At 39.8% G+C, this 13,537-nt stretch overlaps 1 protein-coding gene across 10 annotated transcripts in view; it reads right to left on the reverse strand.

Moving 5' to 3' along the window:
• RHBDD1 (rhomboid domain containing 1) overlaps window positions 1-12,860 on the reverse strand; it is a 123,388-nt gene extending 110,528 nt beyond the window's left edge. For 9 of the 10 annotated variants that reach the window (XM_059167871.1, XM_059167867.1, XM_059167873.1 and 6 more), the window contains exon 1: window positions 12,717-12,860. The gene's annotated coding sequence lies outside the window, so the exon portion shown is untranslated. Of the gene's footprint in view, window positions 1-12,521; window positions 12,665-12,716 lie in introns of those variants that run through there. The other variant, XM_059167868.1, reaches the window with a different exon arrangement.
• Between the last annotated feature and the right edge of the window lie 677 nt (window positions 12,861-13,537).

A 13,537-nucleotide genomic window follows, 5' to 3' on the forward strand; every position in this document is an offset into this window, starting at 1 on the left:
TTCTTGTAAAGATTAAATGACTGAAAACATCAAAGTGCTTAAAATAATGCCCAGCACACAGTAAACACTCATTAAATCTTAGCTATTGTTTTAATGACAAACAGAAATACTCATTTTCTACTGATTGATAGTTTTTCTAAAATACAGGTCTAAAAGAAAAGTCAAATCACTGGCTACAATTACACACACATATTACTAGTTCATCTTTGGTAGTACTGCTCTCAAACCTTACATGTGTGCTATTATCTGATAAAGTTAATGTGCAGATCTGGACCCACAGATGGAGGCCATGCCAGCGGCCCGGCCCACATCACAAACATAAACTGTAGTCAGTCTGTGCTTACAAGAAAGGCCTCACTGTCAAGGAAATCTAAACACTTATACCACCAAACCTCCATCTTTGGCTTTGGCTAACTCATCTTACTCTAGAAAACAGGACCTGCCAGCCTCATAAGGAAATCCCACACCCCCTAGCCAACCATACCTGTTTCCACACTACCTCTTCTAATACCCTATATACCATTTGCCCTTGCTCAAAATCCTCAGGAGAGAGTGATTCACTGTTTGTTGGCTATTCTATCCCCTGCCCCCAAATCCATGGACTGTTTTCCTTTGGAAAAAAATACCAAACTCATTACTAAATTGTTTTGTTATTTCAAATATCCCATTCAATCCTCTAAACTTTACTAAACAGGTATTATTATTATTATTATTTCCCCATGTTATAGATGATCAGAAATTTTAACCACAATAAAATCTGGCTCCAGAGTCTCTGTTCTTCAAATAAAGTTGTGAGTCAGGTTGTCTCTGCAAAAAAGTTGAGAGTTTTTAAGGTAGTTTACAGTTTGGCTCCAGAAAATCACTTAAATTACCATTTAAATGGCCCTATTAGTTACTACCTTCGGTGGATTCATTTCCAGGTAAGCTAATCGCAGAGTAGCAGAATATGCCACAAATATATACCACTTGGCATAAACATTTTTTTTTTTCTGAGTTGAAGGCAATTGAGAAGAAGCTCTCCCCTGTTTACCTAACAGCAGGACATGAATTTATAAATGTTCCCCTCCTTAGCTACCAAGATGGACAAAATTTAATCACCGAGGACAACCTTTGATGTGGCATCAATGGAATCTACACAAGGAACTTTACTCACTAGTCTGTATCTTCCATTCGTTCCCCCATATATCTGCTTCCCATAGAAACTCAAAGTCCTTTCAGTCTTGTTATTTCTCCAAAAATGTACTATTCTTTTGTTAAGTTGCTATATAAGCCCAAGTTCTAACCATCCCTTTGAGTTATTCATCTCTGTGTACTCCCAAACGCTAATAAAGTTGTTTTTCTCGTTGATCTGTCAGTCAGGTTCACAGGGTTCCAACTGGAGAACCCAGAAGCATAAAAGGGTATGGACAATTTTTCCTCTCCTACACGAGTCTGGCAATGAGTCTTGATGACAGCCTCTTCAGATTGCGGAGTGAGTTTGCCTTATGTGGATCTCAGTTCTTTGATGGACCAAAGAAGTCTTGATTTTCAGATGTTCAGCATTTATCTGTTGTGAGGACCAGGGTGACAATTTCTAAGCTCTACACAGGTCAGAGCTGAAACAGGAAGTCACCCCATTAGCTCTTAATAACAGATATGATACTTTAACACCAAAAAATTTTAGGAAGGACATAACCTCAACCTGAAGAATAGTCTTTCCCAAGAAAGGGCAGTTGGTGACTTCCACTAAACATGTCAAAACATACACGTATTTTGAAAATATTTCAAATATAGAAAATCTTAATAGGGGTGCCTGGGTGGCTCTGTGGGTTAGGCTGCTACCTTCGGCTCAGGTCATGATCTCAGGGTGCTGGGATCGAGTCCCGCATCGGGCTCTCTGCTCAGCGGGGAGCCTGCTTCCCTCTGTCTCTCTCTGCCTGCCTCTCCATCTGCTTGTGATTTCTCTCTGTCAAATAAATAAATAAAATCTTTAAAAAAAAAAAGAAAAAAGAAAATCTTACTAGAGAAAACTTTTACCTATCAAATCTAATGGTTTTCTTAATACAAGTCAATCTGTAGATCTATATTTAAGAGAGTAGTACAAAGCAACATTCAAACACCCACTTCTTTTGGTTAATTATCATTGTCATAGTCATAGCCAATGGAAACAACAAAAAATCAATTTAAGTCAAAAACAAAAAAGTAACAATAATCCAAATGTTATTTTTTTCTCATTCCACTATATAAACGGAGAAGCTGAGGAACAAAAGCCTACATGCCTCCTCTGACTTTCTCCCACCAGGGCCAGGCATCTTGCTGGGAAGGACACTGGAAAGTGTGGGTCTGGGTGGGGGGTGGGAAAGTGAAGTAAACCTTGCTTGGCATTCTTTCATCCACCCCCATGCCCAGTCCTGTCCTACAAAGTGAGGTTTAATCTGAGAATGAAGATACATAGAGGCAAAAATATCTTTTCTACCTTTTAAGAATTGTTGGAAAAAAGGATCACTATCCCAACTTTGAAGAATGACTCTTATAAAAATGCACCTTCATACTATTTGAGACTTGACATCGATCACACCCAAAGGACTGCCACATAGGAATCATCTTCATATTATACAATCAAACTTACTATTCCTTGGGCAAAATCCCATCAGAGCTAGAAAAAAACTTAATTTCTCCTAATAAATGGAAATGCTTTCTTCTGCTAAGAACTACTTAACCATTTGGTTGTTTATCTAACCCCCCCCCCCCCACTTTACTTGTGTCTTGTGTCATTTACGCTTTTTGGAAATAGGCAAATAATGTACAAGTATGTGCCAATTATAGAAATGTTAAGTCAATCCAATTCACAGACTACCTTAATGAAGCTTCCTCACCTGCACCAGGCTTTGAAAGACAAAAGAAGGAAAGATATTTTTAAGAAAGGAAACAGCATGTATATGCTGTTTGCATAAATGTTTCAACTGTATTATTAGAGAAGTATAAGTTAATTAGTCTGGTCAGCTCTGCTATAGTGCTTGATTTGTAACAAGCAAATTTGTTCAAATGCAATTAATATATCAGGGAACAACTGGAGCATAATGCAAATTTCCCATTTGATTATGTGCAATTTCATCTGCATAAAGCATTAGGTGAAAGCAGGAAACTGCACCCAGCTGAAGCAGGCTACAAAGAAATTCACCAAATGCACACACAAACCTCAAACATCTACCAGCTACTGAAGTTCAGAGAGTATTTTAGGAGTTACACCCATTCACACCTGCAATAATAATTGCAATTATAATTGCAATTGCCTCCCAATTCCAGATAATCCTTATTCTACCATTTGACAATAATTCACAAGTTGCAATCCTCCGACAACCACTTTCACCAGCAGAGTTCAGGATTTTCAGAAAGGAACATACCGTTATTTATTGTAGTATTTCTCTATTTCTTAACCACTTAACATGTGTAAGTGTGCTACCATTTTTGTTAGGTTACTTTTTTTTTTTTTTCCAATGTACCACTGACAAAGTTTTGTGAGAGTTTTGCTCCTGCTACCATCTGCACCATAGGCTCTGTGGTTTTACTGCATGATTTTGCACAGCATGATGATTTCAGGAATGCCCATGTCCCATCCTAGCAGAGCTGACTATTCCACCAGTGGAAAGCGTATGGGAGGCAGGGCAGCTAACTTAAGAACTGCTGTTCGCCAGTCACTATTACCATACTTCACTCCATGTTTCACTCCTACAATCCTATCTTTTAACCAAACTCACCAAAGTTAAGATTTAGAATACCACGTGCTCTGACCTTTCCCAGATAAATTAGAGTAAGAGGGGACAAACTCTCTCTCTCAACCTATCAAATATGCCCTTGATGTCCTCTTTACCTTGATGTCTTCTCTACCAAAAGTTGTTTTACCTTCCTTCATGTGGAATTTAAAATCAACATTCCTTTAATTTTGGCAGTTTACTTGACCACGTGTCCTTAATGTGTCAATGTTTACCTCTGATTATAACTACTCAAGGACATAGACCACATTTGTGTTTGGCCAGATGCTTTTCATAAGAGAAATCAGTATAATATACAGTTCAAGTGTACCAATTTCAGCAAAGAAGGGAAGAGTAAAACTAAGAACCCAAGATCAGATGCTCTGACAACACATGCAGTTCACTGCAAAAACTGCATTTACATGCATTGTGCATGTTTCACTTCTAGACAGCACACAAGGTCAAACCACTAACTGTCAGTTACAATAAGCTTCCAAACTTCTGGTCAATTACCTGGTTAATAACAAAAGACAAGGCTATGACATCATTACAGTTATAATTAATTTACACAGACCAGCTTCCAGTTAATCAAATACATCTTTTAAAACCACTTAATTATTTTTCACCTAGAAAGCAACATTCAGCTTTGTTAAATGAAAAGCAATCTTGCTGAATTCAACATGAAAGACTGTCAGGCTACTCTAAGACACAAAGGATGAAAGGCTTCACAGGGCATACTACTTCAAGGTAGGAGCACTCACAGTAAAAACAAGCACAAGGTGACAGCTAATACAACACATTTGAACAATTTCCGAACATACAGAGGTTGTCAGGAAATGGGGTAAACAGGCTTTCGGGAAGAGAACTGTCCTAATGTTTTTTTGTCAAAGGCATATGGGTGCAGCAATGTTAACGTATGTAGTATAGGACAGTAGTTAAGGGCATGGTCTTTGCTAAGAATTCTACAATATGCCTTGGAAAATTTGTTTGAGTGCTAGTTTCTCACCTGTAAAAGGACATGAGGCAGGCTTGTTTGGTTTTGCAAGGATTAAATGAGATTAAGTATATAAAATCATAAGTTAGGAAATAATAGTGTGTTTAACCCATGTAAACAAATAAAACAAAATAAGACCTAAGATTAAAGATTTTAAATAGCTTTAAAGTATTTTTACAACTCAATAACCAATTATCATTTTTCTGGGCTTTCTGTGACCCATTATTTTTAAAATGCATCATATGATTCAAATACACACACATTTAAAAAACAATATGGTGTATGTGGAAGGTACACAAAAGCAAAGTCATTATTTAATTAAAATAAATTTTATAATAAAGTCTCAAAACAGAGTTTCTGTCAACATTATCTGATAATTTGAGAATTTAATGAGCCTCCATTTTAGGATTAAAAATCTCATTATGTCATATGACAAAAATTTTATTTTTTCCACCGTTTTAAAGTGTTACAGTCTTAACAGAAATAATTAGATTATCTTTATACATGAAAAATGAAAACTTCTGGATTTTTGTATATAATCTTGACTTCTGCTCCATGGTAAGGTGAATTAGTGCCAACTCCAATTCTGATCCATCAGCACTTATGATTTCCAATATCAATCATAAGCTGGTTCCTTCTCTAACAGACTACACGTCTTAGTGAAATGAGGGCTCATTAAAGCTCTTTGACTGACAGCCCTTCAGACATAGGTCCTTAACCAGGAGACACATGCGGAGCACGAATGCCAGCAGCATCCACCATCACTCCCTTCAAGAGGATTCAAGTAATTCCATGCTCACCTTTGCTCCATGCCATATTTCTTTATCTGCCTAAAGTCGATGAAAAAACTGATAGCCATCCCCTCACTTAATCTCTGTGTAAGAACTGTTAGTGAATTATTTATGTGCCTGAAATCCTCCTAGCACAAGAAGTAGTCAAGAGGGAGAAGAGCATGGCTGACTTCAGAGATGTTGCATGTTCCCACAAGGTGCACGGGATGTCCAATCATCACTAGGTGGTGGGGCAGCTTGGAGTTTGGTCTGTCCAGCAGCAACAACACCTCATTCTTTCAGGAATAGGAAGCTGCCTCCCACCCTCACTGGATATGGTCCTAGTGGGGACCAACAATCAAAGATGCCATTTCGCACACTAACTGAAGGGTGATAATGACCAGAGGCTAGCATAACTCTCCCCCTGGAATCTAAAACTTGTGCAGAGACACTAAGACCAACAACATCTGGAGCTGATAGAGCTTAAAAGTACTGTCCAAGTCCACCAAGTCTACTCAACCCTTGAGAGCTCACTTAGCTATTATCCTTTACCAACGCTTAGTTGGTTCGCTTTCTGTCAATTCTCTCGGCTTACCCATAGACTTTCAATAAATCTCTTGCTCTTGAATAAGCTATCTGGATACCATGGTTAACTTACTTTCTTTTGTTTGCAAAACACTATATTTGCCAAGGGCTGGCAAGCAGATCCTAGTCTATTTCAAGCATTACTAACTCTCATTGTCTCCTGGTACAGCACTCTAGCCCACGGGAGGACCAAAACATGATGTGTACATAAGTGGCAGCAAAGATCTACTATAGTCATGCTATTACTAGAGAAAGAGGAGTGCACCCTCTGGGAGTATGAGAGCCAACTTCTGCATAAATAAGGCAAAGTCCTCTTAAAGGCATAATAAACTAAGAGTCTAAACTTGGACACTGGATGAAAAATGTAATCATAAAAGGAAAAATAAATCGTCTAAAATTTGTCTTTCATTTATATAAGACTGATATTTTAAAAAAAAATCTAATTACTGATTTTCAAAACCCCCTCCTTGCAGTTGTTCTTCACTGAAAATAAGATTACTCTCCACATTTAATAAAATGCTATCACTTGGTGAACACTTCTGACTAGAACTTTAAGACAACGAATCACTTAGATTCACCTACCAAAAAAAAAAAAAAAAAAAAAAAAAAAAAAAGGAAAGGAAAAGGAAAGAAGGAAGAAATGGAGTAAGAGGTTTCTTCAACCTGATAGCCTTTAGGAAATATCATGGATATCATGGAATTACCCTGCATGCTTTTCTGTGGGTTTACCCCCTTGTCCCACCATCCTGTAATTTATCACACTTTTCTAATTATGAGCCCAGAGAAGAAAACCAATGAATGTGAAATTATAGCAGTAAATGCATTAAGCATATAATTTTATATCTCACTGTCTATATTCTTTCGTTTAAGAAATATCTGAATGCCTATGAAGGGAGAGGTACTGTCCTTTCAGGCAACCACAGCCTAGAGAGCAGAAATACAAACAGAGGTATTATGCTGTGATAATGAAAACAGGAATGCAAATAAAGTTGCACAGAACGTTTACACAATAGCAGAAATAGATTTTAAGGTCTTATATGGGTTGTGGAGTAAAGAAAGAAAATACTGGGCAGGCATTACCCTGTGGGCAATGCAGAGGGAGATGAAATGATCCGTGAAACTCATAATCAAAAGTAGGAGAGTTATCTCACAAAAATAAAAGGATTTAAGTCATCACTTGGTGGACACAACAGCTATAAGCTAAAAATCTGGAAAGCTGAAGGTCCCTTAGTAAAATTAACATACCTTGAAAGAAACCAGTAAATCTTAAATACTTCGGTAGTAAGGAAGGGACTATGTAGGCAGTATGCACAATATTTGTTCCTACACTGGCTCCAACTTAGAATCAAACTGATTCATTATAACCACATGATTGCAAATTGCTGGGATTTGCAACATTAAAAAATGTAGCAAAGTTTCTTTCAGTGTTGCCCAAGAGAATCCCTCAAGGAAAAAAGAAATCCCAAATTAGAAGTAGCTGCCAATACACACAGACCTACACACACACATACACACACCCTATATTTTATTTATATAAGGCTGAAGTCATTGTAATATGTATAAAAATTTCATTCATAACTATCCTGATATTGTGACTTTGGATGAAAAATGCATAAGCAAGTTTACACCATGCGGAAACAGCTGTTGGTATAATGAGAACATTCCTGGAGCTGAAGCCAGATTTGGGGTCAAATATGGATGCCATTGTTTACTAGTATGAGGCCTTGGGCAAATCATATAACCAATCCTGCTGAGCTTCTGCTTCCTTATTCCTAGATGAGAAAAATTCCACTTACTTACTGGAGTCAATGTGAAGAATAAATGAAATAGCATATTATGAGAAAGCACGTAGCACACTCCCAAAGTTTGTTTTCCAATCTCCCTTCCTCTCCATAAAGTAATGAGCCTTTCCCCCCATGGAACTGGACTTTATTGCTTCATAATTATGATGTTCATGTAACAATGTCCAAGAAACTAGATGGTAAAATAACACCAACACGCAAACCTGAATGCACACATTGTTAGTTGACTATTATCTAGATCCCAAAGGACTCTTATACGGCTCTTGTACACTATCTATTGCTTCCCAGAAATTTGACACATTTTCTTTTCTGAATACAGCCAAAATTATCCCACAGGCTTTGAAATATCGCCATCATGATGTTGCACAGAGCAGCTGGCTGATTGAAAGTGACTCCCCCTCCCCCACACGACAGCTGTCACCAGGAAACCCTCCTTAATGTGTGAAAAAAGACAATGTGATATTACTACCACCCCTATTAATAACAATCTTACAAATAGTTAGCGTTTGAGATTGTTTCTTATGAAAGCTCACTATTAACTAAAAATTAACTCTTTAAGAAAAACCCTTTACCATACAAATTGCAAACCAGCTGCTTTCATACAACAAAAAACAGAGGAACGGTAAACACAAGTAATATATTTCCACTCACTTCTTGTTTCTTTTTCCATGAGTCATCTGTAAAGCTAAACAACAGCCAGTTAAAATATTAAATAACTTTAACAGTGATACAGCTGTCACGGCTTAGTGGGATCAAGAAAACAACAACAACAACAACAAAAACCCCCAAAAAACAAAAATCCTGAGATGATTGCTCTAAAAGCATGCACAGAACTCCTATTTTTTGTAAAATATGTGTCATAATGAAGACTTTTTTTTTTTTTTTAATAACCACTCACTCCTCTGCCTGAGAAGTTATACATACATTTGACATTGCTGAAAATCCTGGGAATTGTTTTCACAATAAGTTTGTGAATCCCACTCACAATAATTCTTAATGCCATGACTTTTTAGATACAACTGTCTCTTGATGGTTTCTATCCCACAGATGAAGAGTTTCACACCCAGTGCCCTAAACTCCAGCATTCTGGGGATAGACCTCGGAGTATCACTGCAAAATGTTCAAGCTGAGCACCAGCAAGCAAAACTACACCCTTCAATCTCTCTTAAGGCTTCTCATCTCCTGAGCTTTAGATTCTGCTAAAGAGGAGGTTCGCTGCTAAAAAACCAAACAAATAAATAATCTAAGGACCACTGCTTATGTGACTAGAACTGAAGCATAAAAGGAAATCCATCTCCTTAAAGCATCATTTCTCTCTTTTAAATGACTTTTTAAAAATCTTTTAGATGTTCTGTTTTGTTTTGTTTTGAAAGAATGTTTAGGGGGCGCCTGGGTGGCTCAGTGAGTTAAGTATCTGACTCTTGATTTCTGTTCAGGTCACGATCTTATGATTATAAAATCCAGCCCTATGTTGAGCTCCCTGCTAAGTATGGAATCTCTTGAATTCTCTCTCCCTCTCCTTCTGCCCCTCTCCCCACTCGTTCACGCTTTCTCTTCAAATAAATAAAATCTTAAAAATACATAAATAAGAGTGTATAGGGGAGCCTGGGGGGCACAGTTGGTTGAGCATCTGACTCTCGGTTTTAACTCAGGTTGTGATCTCAGGGTCGTGAGACTGAGCCCAGCATCAGGCTCCACACCCAGCTGAAGACTGCTTGAGATTCCCCCTTCTTCTCCTGCTCATGCTCTAAAATAAAAAAATAAATCTAAAAAATAAGTTTTTGTACACATGCACCCATGTAATTTTACATAAATGTACAAATTATTAATCCCCATCTCCATACTATAATACATTGCCAAGTAAACAAAATTATGAGCTGGTGTGACTCAAGTATTTTCCGTGCCCCTATATATTATATACACATAAAAACACATAAGTTTATTTTAAAAACAAAAAGGAAGATAACGCACAGTGCATATTTTCACCTCCTAGAACATAGTGTCCCCTCTGTAGTGGACTGTCCTGCTTAACTAACTGAAGAATACTTAAATATTAATCAGCCCCTGACCTTGACCTTCGGATAAACACCCAAAACAATTTCACAGAATTTGCTCTGTTATGGTGATAAAACTGAAGACAGTGTTTTTCTACCAGCTTTTCGAGTTTTAAATTTTTCCATGTGTTTTCTTTCTCTCACTCACAATAACGTGAAAGCTTTGGCTCTTCGGAACTTCAACATTTAAAAAGAAAAGCAGTGCAGTTAGGTAATAACAAAATTACCTCATCTAAAAAAATAGGAAATGAATGAGGTAAGGTTAAGATTTGGAGTGATAACTATCTTTCCCACCTATGCCAACTGTAGCCATTTATTGGGTCTTTCTGCCTTCACATGGTAGACATGCTTTGCAATTCATTTCATTTAATTCATGTCCTGAGGTAAGCACACACCATGACTCCTACTTTACAAGAGAGAATTAAGGCTGAGATGATGTAAATTTGTCTAACGAACTCAGTAAGTAGTAGAAGCAGAGTTCAAAACAAGGTCTGACCAAAACTGCTATAGATCTGCCCATTTTCCATAGAGAACAAGAACATTATTTAGGACCTTTGAAAAATGAATGTTTCATGATGGGACAGTGTTAATTTAGTGGTAGTATTAACAGATCTACAGAAGCAGCTATCCAAAGTGACTCATGTTTATCTGCAAACTCTCACTCACAGCATCTAAGAGCCATGGTGTGGCTCAGGAGCTGTTGTGCTCTAATTAAAGTGACATGTTGTGTAGGCCATGGTGTGGCACTGACCCCTCTCAAACTTGAATGAGTCTAGGTTTTATGGCAACTGCTTCAAATCTTAAATATTTTTCTTTTCCCCCCAACAATGGACCCCTGAAAAGGGAAGGGAAAGGTTGTAAGTAAACACTGCAACTGACAATCTGAAAAAAAACAGTAGGTAAAGGACACAGCTAATTTAGTTCCTGTGATGCTTCCAGAAAACAGGGGTATAGGAGCAGTTATGATGAGGCCTCCTCTACTTCCTGGACCTACATGACGCATGGGAAAGGAAGATAAGGACAGAAACATTTTCATCCTGGGCTTCTGCACTCAAGTCATAAACATGCTTTAGCAATATGGCTAAGGCTTATCTTTGGTTATCCACCTGACTTCTTTACCAAGTTCTACAACAGAAGAAGGTATAATTAAGCTGAAAAGACCAAAAGGCCAAAGAATTAAAACTATTCTTTAATGCACTACTCATGACATTCTTAAAAATACTACAGCTCCCGGGGGCCTGGCTGGCTCAGTCCCTAGAGCCTGCGACTCTTGATCTTCTGGTGTTGAATTCAGTATTACACTAGGCATGGGGTCTACTTTAAAAACAAACAAACAAACAAACAAGAAACTGTAAACACACACACAAAACCTGCAGCCTCAATAGTACTGGTATTAGCACATACTGCTATAACTTTCAACAGAATATCCTGGCATCCAACAATCTCGACTATATAGACTATAACTAGAATCCAGAAATAAAAAAGTAAAATGCCCTCTAAGCCATTGTCATGATATTCAGGCACTTCAGCTCACACTGAACACCATGAAAATTCTTCCAGCACAATCCAAGTAGTTAATTCTATGCAGTTCTAACAAGCTATTAAATAACATCTCATCTCTGTTTTATGTGTGTTACTGTTAAATTTACTTTGCCTGCATTTTCACAATGCATATTTACAGCCCTTTGAAGGCTTTAAGTAAATTGTCCCAAGGTCTTACACCTAGGAAAGGGTTCACCTGGTTTCACATTCCATTCTGTTACTTCTCCTCTTTATCACGACAGCAATAATTCACATTAGAACCCACGTGCATTGGATTACAGCAAATCTTTTTAAAACAGATTTATGGTTCAGTAAGTCTAGGATAAGACCCCAAAATTTCCATCCCAACAAGTTCCCAGGTGATGCTGATGCTAGTAGTTCTGAAACAATTAATTGAGTGCATTGCTATTCTTCTTTGTAAAATTACTTGCTTCCCCAAGCTGCCATGTGAGTAGCAAATTAGAAGTCTTTAATAGTTTACTGGAATTGACAAAAGAAAAAAAAAAAAAAAAAAAGGACATAAATGTGAGATGTTAGACTTTTAAGAAGCAATTGCAAAGAACTAAAAGCAGCTGTCACTGAGCGTCCTGCAAAAAATACCTACACAGCTCGGTGACCAAATCATGACACTGCAATAATTCCTTCTAATAGCAATCCTGAGTCTTCCAAAGTTATGGGCAGTTTGGAAAAATGAAGTTTGTGATCCGTTTTTGGACAGACTTTCAAGGTGTGACCAGAAAAAGGGTTAAATTCACAGGCGGAATTCCTACCCCCTCCTATGAGAAATACCACTATTTAGGTTAGGATTGTTTGCCACACACACGGTTGGAGAAAAAAAAAAGCTACTCTTCCAACACCCGAAACTGCAAGTTGTTGCTGATGTAACTTCGCTTTCAACTTCCTGCCTTCAGAAGGAATCTTTTTAAAACGCCCACAGAGCCAACCCCATCTCTGAGCACGTCGTTCCCGGCGCGGTGTGCCCCAAGAAGAGACCCGGCGCAGACGATGCGACCCCTGGTCGACTCGCTGCGCGAAGCACCCACCCGGCTCCCAGACTTGACCAGAGTGCCCAGGATGCGGAAGCGCGCCACCAACCCGGCCCCTGGCCCGGCCCCCGGGAAGTGCCGACTGGAGCCCCGCACCCCCTCCCCGCCGGGCGCCGCGGCCCTGGAGAAAGGGCGAGAGGCACCCGGCAGAGCCGACGACGCGAGGGGTGCCAAACAGACTCGGGAACTCACGCTCTCTACGGCCCCCGCCTGCGTCCCCACGTCTTGGCGCGCAAGTGCGTCATCACGCACGGGCGCCAGATACTGAATGCTGCCCGTCCCCGGGGCCTGCGGGGCGGGGAGAAGAGAGCGTGGGCGACCTCGCGACGCGGCTCCAGCAGCGGGGGTGGGAGGGGGGACGTAAAGTGAGAGGGCCGGCCTCCCGCCGCGCATGCTCAGTGGCGCTCCCGCGCCCTTTTTGCCCCGCGGGGTGGGCGTGCAACACCGCGTGCCACGGCAGTCCCCCCCCCCTCCACGCTCCCGGCAGGTTACGAGGATTTCGCGGGAGAAGGTTCATCACAGAGCACCGGCTCTAACCGCCGGCTCCGAGTGACACGGATAAAATTCCTTCCTGCCATAAATGACCGGTGGTCGCCTACTCCTACATGAAGCAAAGGAGCGACCTGCTTTCGAAGGACCGGACTTGGCGACAAGCGGCTAGTGGGCCCCTGTGGCCGCTGAGGAACTGGCCCACCCCTGCCGTCAGTGTTCTGCTGCTGCGTGGAGGAGTCGGACACTGATTGTGAATTACTGTGGGGGACACAGAAACTCCCACCTTCGTGGGTTAGCAGCAGACAGCGCGAGAGTGGAGCCCACGTTTAGGAAGTCAGCCACCCAAGCAAGCTGCTCACTCCCCAAAGCTTAGGTTGGAGCTGTTGGCCCATTTAAAGGCTTCGGTGTCAAGTATTTCAATGGAAGTATCCTTTGATGCTATTTTAATAGGGGTTCTGCTAATAGTGTGGAACAAGTTTTATGTTCAGTCGTAGGGAGTCAGGTGAAGTTAAAGGCAGTGA

This window comes from Mustela lutreola, chromosome 3 (assembly GCF_030435805.1).
Source record: "Mustela lutreola isolate mMusLut2 chromosome 3, mMusLut2.pri, whole genome shotgun sequence".
Lineage (NCBI taxonomy): Eukaryota > Metazoa > Chordata > Mammalia > Carnivora > Mustelidae > Mustela > Mustela lutreola.